Below are 12,500 nucleotides of genomic sequence, written 5' to 3'. Positions count from 1 at the left end.
GATCATGCCCAATGAGATTAAAAATTATCTGAAAACAAGCGGTAAAAAAATGGTGTACTCATCAGATGAAATACAAGAAAGAGACAGTGTTTTGTGCGGTTATTGGTGCTTATATTATCTCCTGGAAAGACAAAAAGGAAAACCATTATTAGACGTTATACACAACCCCAAATTCAGTTCCACTAATCAAATGACAAATCACCAATTTCTAATAAACTATTTTATGTAATCCATATATATATATAAGGTGACTGAAAAGTTCCGTGTTTATTGCCAAGAAATTACTCCGCATTATGCGAATCAATATGGATGTTTCGAGTGCTGCAACTGTGAGCCCCTGAGTGAAAGTGATTATGAGTCAGATAGCAGCTATGATACTTATGTTCCAGACAGTAATGATAGTGATTAGACAATAATTATATAACATAAATATATAATAATGGTGAAATCTTATTGTGTTAAACAGAAGAAGCAAACAGAATATGTAGAACCTTCGGGTTACAAAACTGCCAAAAATGGTAGACTTATGTTTTGGTGCACTTGCGCTGAATGCGGAATAAAAAAGTTCAAATTTGTAAAGAAGGGAAACTAGATCAGCCTGTCCTAGGGGCAGGTGTAATGGATACATTAGCTGGTACTGCTCTTGATGCGTTTGTACATCACGGGCTAGCTTGGACGGCTAAAAAAGCAGTTGAGATCGGAAGATATTATGGGTCAGAAGCATTACGCAATAAAAAGTTACAGAAAAAAGCTATCGACTACGCTCTGGATAGATTGAATCCAGTGATACACAATGTTGGATCTCAAGCTCTTGACCAATTATCAACCAAAATACGACCAAAGAAAATTTACAAAACGAACAGAAAAGATCTTGATGGAGGCGCTTTGGACATCCACAAGGCCACTGGAAAATTACCAAGACCCGCAGGCGGATGGACCTTACCAGGGCATAAATACACCGGGCCCTACAACGATCTAGAAAACCAAGTAAGATACAATCCAAAAACTGGGGAAATATTAGAAATTTATGATCAACCAACTGGGCCAACCGATGCTGTGGCCACGCAACATGATATTGATTATAGTGTGATTTGGTGCTCGGATCTGGTTGAAATGCAAAGGTTCAGCAAATGGAACAAGGGTTACAGATACCTTCTCATGGTACTAGATCTGTTCTCCAAATATGGATGGATTGTCCCATTAAAGGATAAGAAAGGGGAAACTGTCACAGAAGCATTCAAAACTATTTTCAAAGAGGGCCGTAAACCACAATATCTTTGGACTGATAAAGAGAAAGAATATTATAACAAAAATATGAAAGAACTGTTGGAAAAGAATAACATAACACTATACTCAACCGAGAATGAGGAAAAATCTAGTGTGTGTGAAAGATGGAACCGTACAATTAAAACCAAAATGTGGAAGCAGTTTACTGTCCAGGGTAATACCGAATATTTAGACATACTACCAAAAATATTGGAGCAATATAACAACACCAAACACAGTTCCATTAAAATGACTCCTGTAGAAGCTAGTAAAAAGAAGAATGGAGGTGCCGTGTATTACAATCTGTATGGTGATATGAAGCAGTTGTCATCTAAGCCCAAATTTAAGATTGGTGATAAAGTTAGGATAAGCAAGTATAAGAGAAAGGTGTTTGATAAAGGGTACACACCTAATTGGACAGAGGAGATAATTCTTGTTGATAAAATCCAATCCACAAACCCAATTACCTACAGATTAAAGGATCTCAATAATGAGGGAATACAAGACAGCTTTTATGAACCAGAATTATTACCGGCAAAACAGGATGTATTTCGCATTGAAAAGGTCATTCAGAGGCATTATAAAAAGAAACAAGCTCTGGTAAAATGGTTGGGTTATAGTGATGATTTTAATAGTTGGATCCCACTGAGCAACCTGCAAAAGTTATCTAACTAATAGTATATATGAAGGATCATGTAAGAAAGATTGATACTAAAATCCATAGTAAGGAAACCGAGCTTAAAGCACTATACACTAAAATCCAAAAATTGGAAGAAGAGATGGCGACATTACACCACAAAAAATTAATCTCCAAAAAACTGGAAACAGTAGAAATGTCATTAACTGGCGTCCTAGGTGCGATCTTTGAAACAGAGGAAGAAGAGGAGGAGAAAAAGTAAGGATATTGTTAAGATCCTAGGTTATAGCAATACAAAATGAGACAGTTTTATTGGGGTGGTTAAACGCCACCTCAACCTTGGAGCTCTAAAATGGAGCGTCAGGTCGAAGGTGCTGAAACGGTACCTCAGGCCTAGCATACTTTTTAATCTATCATATATACCATTTTATTGGTCTGTGTGACAGAAAATAATGTAACCTATATATATGGTATATATGATAGAAAAAAAGTATATCAATCAAGATATTAATATCGAGCTGACTTCATATATTGATAGTAAGCAAAATGTTTGGTTCCGAGAAAAGGATATTGCTGAGATCCTTGGATATAAGGATACTCGTCATACACTAAAAAGACATTTATCAAAGGAAAATAAAATGATCCAATTATGTTGCACCCCTAAAACGGGGGATCAACAAAGTACCTCAATTGTTGGCGTGGACGTTTCGCCCCCTCAACAAAATGACACCAGAGGGAAATATTACACATTCATTAATGAACCCGGCTTTCATGAACTAGTATTTAGCTCCAAATTAGAGTTTGCCAAAAGATTCCGCCAGTGGGTATTCACTACAGTCCTCCCATCAATCCGCAAATATGGCCAATACAAACTATTTGATAGCCCCCGGAATAAAATGATTATGATTGGCAATGAAACTGACCTCCATTATAAAGTAGTAGATCTAATAAGAAGATATTATCCCGATACTATATTAGTAGCAGGACTGGGGGAGAATCAGGATACTGAGGATAAGAGACTGGATTCATATAAAAAGGGAAATATGAGAGGATAGCCTGATCTATTGGTACTTGATTACCACAAAGATTATAAGGGCCTGGGCATAGAATTCAAGAGTCCCACAGGTAACTACTATGTATCAGAAGCCCAAAAGGAGATGAAGAAGAAGTACGTTAATAATGGTTATGCATTTATACTCCGTAATGATTATGAAAAGGTATCAAATATGAAAGGTATCAGAGTACCGTGTAAATATTGTATCAAACAATTCCTTAATAAGGACACACCAAAAATGCATTTTAAACGTATCCACCGAATTGAAAAATAAAATTATCACAAACTAAAAACAAGTCAGTATCTATTTAACACACCTTTTTTATATTCCATAATTATATACAATATATATATATATATATATATATATGGAAGATTAATCTTTTTTTATGTTTTCGTTGCCGTCACAGTCGTCGTTGCTAAAGCTCCCTACTGATTTAATCCAAACGAAAAGGAAGGCTACATTTCAAGTTGCCTCGTCGGAAGCGATAAGCCTTTCTACGTAAAAACACAAGCTTATAAACCTAGAGCTGTTCTAAACGCTGTCAAGAACATTGTAAAAAAGAAATTTCTAACCTTGAGGCTGGAATTCTGTGAAGTCCTCATATATCCTGTCCATATTTCGGTGAGAACACTCTGGCAACTAATATGAGCCATAAATTCCTCGTGTTCGATGGCGTAAGCGAGTGACAGGCAGCTCTGTCCGCCCCAGTTCTTCAAGTTGTGAATGAGCAATTGCTTGGTGCGATCTTTATTAGTTCGAAAGCACTGATCCAAGAAGGCCACAGACAGTCGCTTAAACTCCCTGATAAGGAAAAAAGCAGCTCTCAGTTACTAGGAAATTTTTAGCCGGGGGCAGACAGTTATTTGCCTCCAAAGTAAAAAGAAGATCTTAATCATATAAGGATTAGTACATCGCATACAAAAGAAAAGAAAAAAAACTTGGGATAACCACGCAGTTTTCAAAGATAATTTAATCGAAACTTTGTCGTTTTTTATTGACTAAAAACTGAATAATTGAATATTAATGCAAATTTAGAGTCTTGATAAGTTTATATGGCTGTCACCGTATAAGAGCACTATACCATTCTTTACAAATGTGGTCAGTGTACACATCTGTAGTGTCGTTACCATATATATATAGTGTTGCTACCGTATATGGGAATGTGTTGTGTAGGATCGCCGGGATGCGTGGGCAGGAGGTTGTCAGATCGGTGTTATAAGCATGTAGATTAAACGTCAGTTATCTATTACTCTGGACTCCTTGTTATAAAACATCTTTACATTGGCGACGAGGATTCTCTGTCCAAACAAGTGGATGGTTCTATACGATAGTCAGACAGAAGAACACGCGACACATGGCCGCAGTGCTACCTACGTTCCCGGAGTTTAACGTAACCGATACCAGCACACAAGCTGCTAGGTGGAAGAACAGGTGGTGTGGGCACTACGATTGCGATGCATTGTGGATGCAAAATTTTTTAAGATGGCGGCGAAGGTCGAGAAATTTCGCAGTTTATGTGCTTTGTTTTTCAATAGAAATATTTCTTTCCTTAGATCGTTTTTCTCAATATCATAAGCTAATATTTGTTTAGATTTTTTCTGTGAAGAAAAACAAATCTTAATTCTTCATTTCAATCTAAAACGTGGAACACGAAGATTTCTCCTGTCAGAGCATGAAATTTGAACCCAGTTTTTAAGAAGCTATAATTTCCATTATATTGCCCGACGAAAGTAGAAGTTAGTTTTAAGTGTTTCTACAAACCTTGTTCTACGCTAATTTTTTATCACTCCCCAACGTGCCCCACGTTTTGTGATACTTTTGCCGAATCAAAAGCGGCAGGTTTTCCTGGGAAAATGTAGCCTCGCGAAGAAGAATGTGGCATTTTTAATACTGGAAGTGTTACTGTTGTAATCACAAGCTAATCACAAAATAGCGGGAAAGCGGCGACTGGTTCCTCCAAACAATAGCATCAGGTGAGCATAAAATGTTCCAAATTGGTATATAAATAGGCTGATGAGTACCCTATGTATGAATATCTGTTTTTGTAATAGGACTAAAAAAACATAGTAAAATTGCAGTCATACATGTGATTCCCTTTATGCAGGTATAAAATCAATAGGATAAGAATTACAGGCATTAAATCAAATGATAAGTTTGATTAAACAGTTAAGCTCCGTGCATTTTGAAACCAGCCATGCTCTATGAAAAATGATTTTTGGGAGAAATGCAAGAGTGGTGCAGTGTAGAGGAAGAATTTCATAACATCCACCAAGCTTGCACTTTACTTTTATCCAGAGAAATATGCACATCACTCTTGAGAAAACTAAATCATACTCTACTTCCAAGACTTGTGTGTGTTGTTGTGTGGATGTTATGACTATGTCAGTTTCGAGGTATCATGAATTTGATTACTGATTTGACTGCTGAGAAATTCTGCCAGGGCAGCTGGGCAACAAACTGCTTATTCAGTGGTGACTAGCCTCTCTAGCAGGCATTTCAAAGGAAAGGAAAGGGGTTGTGGGTGCGAGAGAAATGCGAAGAGTGAAGCGAAGGAGGGAGTGATTTCCACATTCACCTGGTGGATGTTCATAATGCAAAAAACAATAGTCTCCTGGCAGGCATTTCCCTCCCTCCTCTCATTTCTCTTGCACCAAAAACCCTCTTTCCCTTCCATTTGAAATTCCTGCCACACAGGCTAAGTGATCGCATTCAATCTTTTTACCCTTTTACACTGGTTAATATATATCAAGCAATTTGCATATTTTGGTGGCTTGAGGTAAAATATATATTGCTTGATCATTGAATGTACTTTTGATATTGGAGAACCAAGGCTGAGAAAATGGTGACGGGGAAAGGAAATATAAAAAGTGGAACAATGGGGCAGTAAAACCGTGAGACTAAGAACCTGAATTTAACCAAGTAAGCCTAAACAGGCTCTTATATAAATAGTAGTAAGCACAAGTTTAGGCTATTCAGGCCTTTAAATGGGTTCATATTTTCTGAAGAAAAACTATAGCCAAGAGTATTTGTGTTTCACCTTATTCCTCATATAAAGTCTGCATACCAAATTAGAAGTTATGCGAGAATGGACATAAAAAAGAAGAGTGTATTTAATTTGTAATTGTATCAATATAACAATTTTATTTAATTTAAACATTGACATTTACATTGCAGTTGGAGTGATAAGACAGCTTTGTCTCCAAAAAAGATTCTGAATGGTGATTTATCTTTGCTCAAGTGTACAGAATTTTTTCATAGATGTCAAAAATAAGAACCTGTTACGCTGAACAGGTTTTTATATAGAGGGAGCTCATCTGGCATATTTTAGCCTAACAGGTTCTTAAAATTCAGGTTCTAAGTCACGGGGTTTTACTGTACTACTAGGATCCGACCAGTGCAATAACTAGTAAACCCAAAAGTCCGCTTTACAGACACCTCTTCAAGCTGTGCTCTAGCAGAGCCCGGTGGCCCCTGGCGTCTAACTTTTGCTCTTTGGTGACTAGAAAATCTCAGACATTTCATACAAATCATATGCTGGGCAGCTTGCTTTGTTCCCTGAAAAAAAAGCCCTTAAAATTTTTCTAAATTGAAATGGACAATTTCTACGGTCCCCTCAGTGTCTGTACAACATGGTTTGACTGTAAATATAATGAGACCCTGTGACACCATATTTGAATTGGGAAAAATTTGGGGGAGAGAGGGACATTACAAAAAAATGAAAGGCGTCTCCCGCTATGTTGCCCAGCCTTGATTACAGGAGATTTGTAAACATGTATGAATTTCACATTTTGAAGAGTTTTTGTAATACAAACAAATATGTAATAACATGTGTTTGTACGTACTGACATAATCATTAAACAAGTTGTGGCTGAGTAGCTTTTAAAATCCATTGACTGCATCAGGCTTTGTAATCACAAATATGCCATTTTCAGTTTCAATCCAGTTATGAGACATTCTATGACTCATACCAATAAGAAAAATATATATGCAAATTTGCAGTATTGCTTGAATAAAGGTGTTCAATATTATCTGATAAAGAGGACACAAGTCAATCCTTGTACACAAATACTCTCTACTTTATTTACTTTGCTTCATGTTACGATAAATACAGATGTTAAACAAAACGAAATGCAGACTTGGTGCCAGCAGAGAACTAAGTCCTTGAAAAGATGTCCCCCTCAACTTCTCTTACTATACCTAGCAAGTGAACATCTTGCAATGCTGAATGATAAAAGAAAGTAAGCTTACTGTGTTTAAATTAACCGTGGCCGGGTATTCTGAAGACGCTCCTAGTATTTTATGAGTATATCACAGATATGCATGTCAGTACCTCTTAGCGCTAGTTGCACTGATTTCACGGTGCATTCAAAATTTTACCTTCAGTACTTTTCATGATTGATGCATTGAACAAAGCGATTCTGTGCCGACTTAGCCTGAAATTCATCCGATTGCTTCGAGTCGTTTTTTCCTCTCAACAACGACGTTACTGAGGGAGTAATAACGACTCGAAGTAATCGGATAAAATTCAGGCTAGTGCCGACAGAATGCAAGTGATTAGGAAGAGAACACACCAGAATACACTTATCAACGGAATGAGACTGTTTTTTTCCTTGGGAATTCGACAGACTTTGTTTTTCGAAAGCTTCCGGAAGAGATTCAAAGCAAAATCGTATAGTTCTACAGCGTAATTAACGAATATTCACTCCGCAGTCGAGATGTTTACTCCACGCCATCTGGACACAAATGATCAGATTTTGAATATTGCCCATGATGCGTAGCAATCGTAGTGCGCACACCACCTGGTGAAAGAAAAGGCTTTCGAGATTCCGCAATCTACTCGTTGCGATGAACATCACAAATAAGAAGAGGAAGCGAGCATTGTTGCTCCATTATGCCGGCGAAGCCACGAACGAAATTTTTGACACGTTACCTGATACCACACCGGGCGAAGGTGAAGACACGTTCGAGAAAGCCGTACAAGCCCTGACAAACTTCACTCCCAGACAGAACCGTCAGTACGAGATTTATGTTTTCCGTCAGGCTAAGCAAGAGTCAAACGAGAGCATTTCAGCCTTCCACACGAGACTAACGCAACTAGCAGTGACCTGTGAGTTTGCCGACGTCGACCGCGAGATCAAAACACAGATTCTTCAAAGTTGTAGTTCCCACAAGCTTCGCACAAAAGCGCTCGAGAACCCGTCGTACACTCTGACGCGACTGTTAGATGCCGGAATAGCCATGGAGCCGTTAACATAGAAGAGAGTCAAACTGTAAACAAGTTGTTCTCATAGGGTGGCTATCGAAATCAACGGAATTGGAACGCCAAAGCTGGCACAAACAAAGATAACGGACGCGCAACTGACAAGAAGTTAGGCAACTGGAAGTCACGCGGAGATGGTCACGAGATCCGGAAATCAAGTGATTAGTGCCGAAGTTGCGGTGCATACTACTCCCATCCCAGAGGAAAAACGTCCTGTCCCGCTTATCAAGCCACTTGCCGGGGCTGTGGCAAGTTAAACCACTTTGAAGCAGTATGTAGATCCAAAGCAAAAGGGAGTAGCCAAAACAAACGCCGGCCCACAGGAACAAAGTGAGCAAGGACGAATCAAGTGACGAAGGTGAAGTATACACGTTCTCCCTGAGCACGAAGACCCTGAACGATCAGCCTCTCTTCAAGATCAAGGTACATGACATACCAGTAACGATTATGGCTGACTCTGGAGCGAGCATAAATATCCTGGATGAAAAGGAATACCGCAGGTTACCCAATTGTCCCAAGCTTGAACCGAGTAGTTTGAAAATTTACGGCTACCAGTCAAAAGTTCCCCTTGGCGTCCTTGGAAAATTCAGTACCACGTTTGAGTCGGAGACGAAGAAGCTGCGCGCCAAGTTCTATGTGGTGAAGGGATCCATTGGCTCCTTGCTCAGCTGGAAGACTTCACAAGTTCTTAGTCTGCTTCAGACGGTTTAGCAAGACAAACTCCTACCATCGAAACTGGAAGCAGGAACACCTTCGGGTCTATTTGCAGAATATGACGACCTGTTTCATGGGCTAGGCAAACTTAAGAACTATCAGATAAAATTTCACATCGACGAGGAGGTACCACCCGTCGCGCAGTCGACAGAAGAGTCCCATTCCATGTTCGTAAGCAGCTAGAGGAGCTGCTAATACGCGACGAAGAGTTAGGCGTGATAGAGCGTATCGAAGGCCCTACGCCTTGGGTGTCCCCGATCGTGGTTGCACCTAAACCGAAATCTCCACGCAAGGTACGAGTGTGCGTTGACATGCGCCAGGCGAACAAGGCGGTCAAACGTGAACGTCATGTCACCCCCACCGTGAAAGAGATGATCTGAGACTTAAATGGGGCCAGCGTTTTGAGCAAACTAGACCTCAATCAGGGCTACAACCAGCTTGAACTGGCACCTGAATCCAGGTAAATCACCACCTTCAGCACACACATGGGTCTTATGAGGTACAAACGTCTCAACTTTGGTATTTCAAGCGCCGCTGAGATCTTTCAAAAGGTGATCCGCGAGACGCGCGGTTGAAGGTATTGACGGCGCAATTAACATCAGTGACGATATACTAGTGTTTGGTAAGACGCTCGAATAACACGACCAGAACTTGAAGGCCGTGTTCCAGCGACTTAGAGAGAAAGTTCTGACCCTGCACAAGAGCAAGTGCGAGTTCAGAAAAGATAAGTTGGAATTCTTTGGATACGTGTTCTCCAAAGACGACATCTAGCCAGACCCGAAGAAAGTTGCAGATGTCGTCAATCTTCAGACACCGTCAACAGCATCAGAAGTACGCAGCCATCTGGGGATGACAAACTACTGTTCAAGGTTCATCCCTGACTACGCTACCAAGACAGAGCCCCTGCCCAAGCTCACCCACAAGGACCAACCGTGGTGTTGGACGGAAGAACATGACCATGCAGTCAGCCAATTAAAAGAAGCACTTGTAAGCGCACCCGTCACTGCCTACTTTGACCCAGAGAAGGATACGGACAAATCTGTTGAAGCAAGTCCAGTCGGCTTGGAAGCCATCGTCTCTCAAGTGGACCCGAAAACTGGGGACAGTCATGTTATCACCCACGCAAGTCGTTCTCTTACAGCAACCGAGCAGCGGTACAGCCAAACAGAGCGCGAAGCCCCCGCTGTAGTTTGGGCTTGTGAACATTTACACCTGTACATTTACTGGAAACCGGTCACAGTCTACACTGATCACAAGCCCCTAGCGTCTATCTAGGCAATCCGAGTTCCAAGCCGCCTGCAAGAATCGGGAGATGGGCTCTACGACTTCAGCCGTACCAGATCACAGTCAAGTATCGAAGAGGAGAAGTTATTCCCGCAGACTATGTATTGCGTCACCTAGCCAAGCTTGGGGCTGAGACGAGCCGGCAACAGAAAGTCGCAGAGGAGCACGTCAGCTACATCGCAACCTCCTCTACTCCCAAAGCCTTGAAGACACAAGAAATAGAGACAGCCACTCAGGATGATGCAACTTTGCAAGCTGTAGCAGAAGCTATTGTGAAAGGCAGTTGGCACCATGAAATCAGACGTCCCTGCGTCAATGCCATTGAGTTTCGCCTTCTCGAGAGGGTGAAGGATGACTTACCGTAAGGGCGTCTGGCAACCTTATTCCACGTGGAACCCGCATAGTCGTCCGGAAGACTCTACAAGACCACGTGATCAACGTCGCACACGTAGGCCACCAAGGGCTCGTGAAGACTAAATCACTGTTATGAGAGAAAGTTTGGTTCCCGCACATTGATAAGCTGGTTGAAAGTAAGGTGAAGTCATGCGAAGCCTGCCTGATTGCTACTCCTGAGTGCAAGAGAGAACCCTTGCAGATGTCGCCACTCCCAGCAGCGCCTTGGAAAGAAATAAGTATTGACTTTACTGAGATCCCAAACAAAGAGTATCTCCTTCTGACTACTGACGAATACTCCAGAAACCCAGTGGTGAAAACTGTGAAATCAACCGCCGCGACAACGGTCATACCAAAGCTCGACAAAGTGTTCTCAGAGTCTGGAGTCCCTGGGGTAGTGAAATCTGATAATGGGCCCCCGTTCAACAGCAAGGAGTTTACAGCATTTGCAGATGACCTTGGCTTCAAGCATCGAAAAGTGACTCCAAAGTGGGCACCGGCAAACGGAGAAGTAGAAAGATTTGTGCGCACCGTAAAAAAGGTTATAAAGACAGCAAAGTCGGAGCACAGGAACTACAAGCAAGAGTTAAACAAAATGCTGAGGAACTACTGCGCTACGCCGCACAGCACTACAAGAGTTGCTCCGATGATAGCACTGTTTGGCAGGCTAATGAAGACAAAGCTACCTGAGGTGACGACACCCTGCTCAGACGCTGCTGTCAGGTAGCGTGACCAAGCAGCGAAGGCTAAAATGAAGGAGCACGCGGACAACAAGCAGTACGTTAAGCCGTCGGCCATCAAAGAAGGCGACATTGTACTGGTCAAGAGAGACGAGACAAAGAACAAAGGTGACACACCGTATAACCCGATACCGCGGACTGTCATCAAGATCAAAGGGTCTAAGATCACTGCAGAAAATGCTGAAGGCGTCCCTGTTACGAGAAACTCTTCGTTCTTTAAGAGCGTGCTCGACTTCAAGACCTCCCGTCAAGGGAAAGAGGACTCCTACGGTGATGGTCTTCCGTCGCGGCTCAATGTTGCGCCTGCGAAACGCTACCCCCAGCCTGCGCGAGCACGTTTGCTGACTACGTTCTTGACTGATACTCCTTTACATATATCTATATAGTGTTGCTACCGTATATGGGATTGTATTGTGATGTGTGAGCAGGAGGTTGTCAGATCGGTGTAGTAAGCATGTAGATTAAACGTCGGTTATCTATTGCTCTGGACTCCTTGTTATAAAGCATCTTTACAGCATCTAAGACATATGCATTATATATCGCAGAGTGGCTGAGCGATTAGAACGCTGGACTTGTAATTCGGAGGTCCTGAGTTCAAGTCCCGCCCTGACCGCCAGCTGGATTTGTTTACGGTAGTTCCGAGTTCAAATCCTCGGCCACGCTTGCAAATAGCCAGCTGGTTTGCCTCCGGCCAGGGAATCTTAACCCTGTTAAGTTCAATTTGAATTATTTGTTTCAGTCATCTGCTCGACCCCATTAGCATAAGTGCTATTAATACTGCCAAGGGTAAATATTACTATTATTATTATTATTATTATTATTAATATTATTATTATTGACAAAAAGCAGCAACGTTATATAATCAAGAAAATGATAAATATAGCCATTAGAGCAACATATATCTTTTGTTGTAGAAATAGGAACTGGGATAGCCCAGACTTAATGCAATTTTGATTTTTTTTTTCTGGCTTTTGTTTTGTTTTTGTTTTTGTTTTTGTTCTTGTTTTTGTTTTTGTCTTTGTTTTTTTTTGTTTGCTTTTCTTTTTATAAATAATCCAATCTCAAGCAGCTTTTGTAAATTGCCTATACGTAACGAGATTTCCAATTGTACATTCAAAAACACAAATAAAGTTTCCATTATAAGTTAC

This window comes from Porites lutea, chromosome 1 (genome assembly GCF_958299795.1).
Source record: "Porites lutea chromosome 1, jaPorLute2.1, whole genome shotgun sequence".
Classification (NCBI taxonomy): domain Eukaryota; kingdom Metazoa; phylum Cnidaria; class Anthozoa; order Scleractinia; family Poritidae; genus Porites; species Porites lutea.
This window is presented reverse-complemented; position numbering follows the sequence as displayed.